Source organism: Vigna unguiculata, chromosome 6 (assembly GCF_004118075.2).
Source record: "Vigna unguiculata cultivar IT97K-499-35 chromosome 6, ASM411807v1, whole genome shotgun sequence".
Classification (NCBI taxonomy): domain Eukaryota; kingdom Viridiplantae; phylum Streptophyta; class Magnoliopsida; order Fabales; family Fabaceae; genus Vigna; species Vigna unguiculata.
This window is the reverse complement of record NC_040284.1, coordinates 8,637,954-8,643,586: the sequence shown is the minus strand read 5'-3', so window position 1 is coordinate 8,643,586 and position 5,633 is coordinate 8,637,954. Positions and strand designations below refer to the sequence as shown.

General features: G+C 36.3%; 1 long non-coding RNA gene across 2 annotated transcripts; it reads right to left on the bottom strand.

The window, feature by feature from the left end:
- Positions 1-3,421: 3,421 nt before the first annotated feature.
- On the bottom strand, positions 3,422-5,633 carry LOC114187532. 2 transcript variants are annotated; one of them, XR_003605273.1, is made up of 4 exons: positions 5,158-5,633; positions 4,999-5,068; positions 4,502-4,595; positions 3,422-3,742 (listed from the first exon to the last, which is right to left on the bottom strand). It is a non-coding gene; the product is annotated as an uncharacterized LOC114187532 (long non-coding RNA). The 2 variants fall into 2 exon arrangements; XR_003605274.1 differs by having other exon boundaries at positions 5,326-5,624.

The following is a 5,633-nucleotide window of genomic DNA, read 5'->3' as shown; positions in this document are numbered from 1 at the left end:
AAGGCCTATGCAGACCGTAGGAGGAGACCCTTAGAGTTCACAGCCAACGATCATGTGTTCTTGAGGGTGACCCGAACCACCGGTGTGGGAAGGACTCTTCGCTCACGGAAGCTTTCCCCTAAATTCCTTGGTCCGTATTAGATCACGAGGAGGATCGGACCAGTGGCCTATGAGATAACTTTACCCCCGCAGTTGGCGAACCTTCATCCGGTGTTTCATGTGTCGCAGCTGAGGAAGTATGTATTCGATCCAGCCCACGTGTTGGAAGCTGAGGATATACAAATCAGAGAGGATCTCACGGTGGAAGTACCACCTATCGCTTTAGAGCATAGCAAGGTGGAGGAACACCGAGGAAAAGCCGTCAGTCTTGTTAAAGTCATCTGGGATCGGACGGGTGACTCGACTTGGGAGTTAGAGGAGGACATGAGAAAATCACATTCACATCTGTTTACCTGGTGAGTCTTTATTTTCGAGGTCGAAAATTTTTGTTGTTGGGGAGAATGTAAGGCCCTGTTCTTTTATGCCTTGAACTTATAGGGTTGTCCGAAATCTAATGGGCCTAAGAGTTCGCCCAAAGGATAAAACTGACCCTAGTCTGCCCTAATGCGTACACTTTCACTCTTTTAGAAACTAGCCGTCATCCCCACTGCTCTCACAGGACGCTCTGCTAGGGTTTCTCCCCAAGCCATTCTTCGAGCTAACTCAAACCCAGTTATTACTCCACGTAAGTTATCTCTCGGCTCACACTTCTTCTCCATGAGCATTTGTCCGTTTTACAGTAGGGTTTCACCGTGAGCTTAGTTCCTAACTCTATTCCATTGTCTTATTCAGCTCGCAAGTTCCCCCCTTGAGCTGCCGTGCTCCGTTGGTTAGAGTCGAGGCACCTTCTAGCTACTTCCAAGTAAGGGAAGCTAGAACCTTTTCATGCGGTGTGTTTTGGCCTGTATTGTTGTGGTTTGCGAATTCTTTGAGTTTGTGCATTGCTATGAGTGTCTGGCTGGAATCTCTGTTGGGCGAGTGTATGCGTTGTTCAGGTGCGAACAGTGACAGACACTGATAGACTCGCCCAAGCGAGACGTGCAGAGGGTCGCCCAGAGCTTTCTGCGCGAGTGGTCGCCCAGGCGACCAGAGTGTGTTTTTGAGCGAGCAATTAACTCGTCCAGGCGAGAGGGGTCTCGCCTAAGCGAGATCCCGCACTGCTTTCCTGTTCCTGTTTGAGCCCTCGCCTAGGCGGAGGGGGACTCGCCTGAGCGAGACCCCTCAGCCTGAGCGAGGTGTTGGGCGAGATAATGTTGTGTTTGGATGTTTGTTTATTTCTGGATGATCTATTTGGTTGGGTATGAATGTTATGATGACGGACATGTATACAATGGAGTATGATGTATACGTAGCATGATTCATGAATTATAAATGATGGGTTTGGTATGAGTAGTGGCATGTGAACTAAATGAGATTGGTGTTATTAAAGTGGCATGATAATGAGATGAGTTGGATTCTATGTACAAGGATGGATTATTATGAGTTGGAATGGGTTGGACTTGGAAATGTGAAAGGTAACGGCTTTAAAGGCTGACAAAATGAATGTATCTTTGCATGGTGAACATTATTTGACAGTATGATCGTATTTTTGTCTGTGTCAGTGCATAATCCCTTGGAGCGGACTGACTCTTGTGGTGAGAGTAGCAGGAGGCCCGAAATTCATTAAGGGCTAACCTTGTGGTGAGGAAAAATTAATTCATTGTAACACTTGTAACACATAGCTCGGGGGTGAGTAGCTCGGGGGTGAGCAGAGGTATCTACCACAAGTGCAAGCATCCGCTGAATCCGACCAAGTTATACGTATCCGGATGAGTCGATTCGAGTCGTAGTGTATTGATTGAAGAGTCATAACATGCTTGGTTGCTGTATGGATATTGGGTGGTGAAAATATATTTGACTGTATGATGAAAACATTGTTGGCTCTAGCTTACCCTGTTTGTTGTATGGTTGTCTTGTATGTGGTTCTCCTTTCTTGCGATGATCATCAATTTGATTGATGGGAGCAGATGGGCGAGGTTCCCTCGGTCAGTAAGGAAATAGCGACCCCGCTGCATAGTCTTTTGGACTGGACTTCACGTTTCTTTGGCTTTGTTAGGGCTAGGGCCCATGTATTGTTTAACTCTTTAATACTCTATTCCTCCTGTTAGACTTTTATCTTGTTCCCTTGGCATCGTGGTGTGCCTAGGATTGTAGGGGCTGTGTATGAGACCCCAGGACTGCGCTATTGATTTATCCGCGTGTGACGTTTCTTTTAATTTCGATTAATAATTAAATGGGACGTTACAACAGAATTCGGGTCCCTAGAAACCGAATTCAGACTGGTATAAGAAAAAAAAATACAAAATTGAGCTCAGAATTCGGTTGCCCGGAAACCGAATTCTCAACATAAAATAAAAGTGTACTATGCATGTAAATATTGTGCACAGAATGCTATCTGGGGAATATTTTGGAAAAAGTGTGCTAGATGGGAAAAAAATTCGAGGTTTCACATGTACCTAATTAATACGATACGTTTTAATAATATTTCAATCCACTTTTTAAAATAAAATTTTATTCTAAAAATTTATTTTTAAATTGTTTACAACAGTGTACTTGTTGAAAAACTTTAGTTTTTTAAAATTATAAATAGTTATTATTATGCTCTTATCTTAAAAAAAAAATATGTCTAAGACTAATGAAATTTTAATTTTGAAATAAAATTTAGAATAATTTTTTAAAAAACTTGCATTCTTAAAACATCGTTGATAATATATATGGTTATATTAAAATATTTTTTTTAAATAATGGAAATCTCATTTTAATTTAATTAAAAATATTTTACTTTAAATTACCTTTAGAAAGAATAAAAAAACGTAAAATTATATTTTAAAACATAAGTTCAATTATTCAATATGATAAAAATAATTATATTTAAAAACATAACATTTATTATTCAAAAAGACAAAAATAAAGTCTTAGTTTGAAAAACTTATAGTTAGATGAATTTGAAGTATTATTTTTAAACACACTTTATCGATATTTCCTAATTTGTTAAAATTATGTTTACATTCTTTTCATTGTCTTAGAAGCTAGAAAATACTTATAAAAGCTAAAGATAGACATAATTATATTATAACTTTTAGTATTGTTTAAACCATTACTATCGAAATATTTGTATATATTATTCTAACATCGTTTTAACCAATCTCTGTTTATGTGAGCATTCTTCATGAATATTACGTGGTGTAGAATCTTATTAAAATTCTTCAGTTTCACTTAGTGATGCTTCAAAGAAACTGATGGAGCTCCATAGACAGCAAAAAATAGCAGTGCAGAAAGGATATTTAACAGCGGTTATTTTTGTTATTCTGCTTCAATTTTAGAATCGAGACATATACAATCAAAATAAAAAGAGTTAGTTTTTGACCTCGGTTGAAAACTAAAACATATCCAACTATTACTATCTCAGTTCTTAGAACAACCGATACCTAATAGTCATTAAAAATTAAAAAATAAAAAACAAAATTAATCCTTCTGCTTCGGGTCTAACTCGAGACAAAAAAGTGTCTCGTACTGTCCCAATGGTACAATAACCGAAGCCTTATGTTATTAAAATTTAAAAAAGAAAATGAATAACCTTTATGCCTCGATTTTCATTCCAGCTTTCTCCCGGTGTCACATATTTGTCACCTCAATTAGCCAAAGAACCTAATCGGAAGATTATCTGAAAATTATAATACATATATTTAGAAACATGGCGTGCCTTTCAAAGAATACAATGCATGAATAAAACTAAAACTACCAACCTACCAAAGAATTTTTGTACTGATATAGATTCTGCAGAGAAGACAAGTTACCAGAACAACTTTTCCTTTTATATTTTTTATTTATAAACTATTTCTTTTACTACCAAAGAATTTTTGTACTGATATAGATTCTGCAGAGAAGACAAGTTACCAGAAAAACTTTTCCTTTTATATTTTTTATTTATAAACTATTTCTTTTACGCATATTTAAAAAAACAAATTAATCCTATAATCTTAGGGATGAAAACGTTAAAAATAATACACACAGGGAATAAAAGGATTAAAAATAACATATACAACAATTAGAAGAGATTAAAATAATATTTATAAAGATTAAAATGATTAATAAAAAATAAAAAATAAGTTTCATATACTTATAAAGACTTAATAAATAGATAATAATCCGAAACAGTTATAAGACAATTTGGTTTTGTTAAGTTTATATCCCCGTTAATTTCTATTAAACATATAATCTTTTTTATTTCAAATTAATTGACGTTTTTTATTTTTAAGATGAATTTCAAAGATGTTGTACAATATCAAAAGTCAATAGTTACCAGACATGAAACCCATTGGGTTAAGTTTGTATATTTCATATTGTAAGACAAACAAGCATAAATGAAATTGATAGATAATCATAAATAAGCAGGACAGGAGCATCTGATGAATGACAATACCAGTATCAAAGTATACATAAACAAACATAGAAAGCTTTGTGCCAACCAGAATGATGGGAACACCAGGTGCATAATGCTTCAACTCTGAAATCCACTGAAAATGAAACAAAAACATTCATTTTATCATCATTTTTTATAAAATGAAACAGTTCCTTACTATAAACAAGATCCACGAACATTGAATGCTTGTCTTCCATAAAACATGAATACAACAATATCAATTTGCTAAACCAAACTTCATAATCAAGATCCATTATAATTTCACAAAATGCCGTTTGTAGGCTTATGAAACAAGTCCCATCACTTCCCGAAATGCATATGGCAAGAAAAACGTATCTGAATTTCTTCAATCAGTGGAACTGAACAATCACCCAGACCCAATGTTAACGTTTGAAAAGCGAAAAAGAGAAAGGAGAAAGAAACTAACGGTGGGGAAAGTGTTGCTGGTGTAGGAAATAAGCAAAGAGAAAGAGACACGAAAAGCCTCATATCTTTACCTGAGGACCCGATCAAACACCCCTCTAATTTCTTCTTCTTTCTTTTTCTTCTTCTTTCTCAATTACAAATCTGCAGCAACGAAAAAATAAATGAAAAAAAACACAAAAGAAGAAGAGAAAGAACGAGGAGAAGAAGCGAAAAATGGAGAAAGAACAAACCCTAATTGCGAAAATGCAACAAGAGAAAGGGAGAAAACAGAGAATGGAAGAATCGAAAAATTAATCATCACCACATTATACTGCAACCAAAACACAACAACAAAATAGAAAAAAAGCACTCCAAAATCGATTCAATTCACAAAACGAAAATGCAACAGGCGCAACAACCCGTCCTCAGAGGCGGAACGCCGGCATCAGGCGGAGGAGGCAGGCACGGGGCAGAGTCTATGGTGGTGGGTAGCGGGACTGCAATGGAGAAGTAGACAGGTTCTTCTTCACGTTCACACGCACCAGAGGAGATTAAACTAATTCTGATTTTTAGGTTTTTTAACCCACTTCTGCCTCAGTTCAATCGGAAACCGAGGCATATCTGTTATACTGCCACGGTTCAATCACGACTGAGGTATAAACTTTTCTTTTAAATTTAAAAAATTTGAAACAATAGAAAAGCGAAAAGTTTGGAGGGGCATTATGCC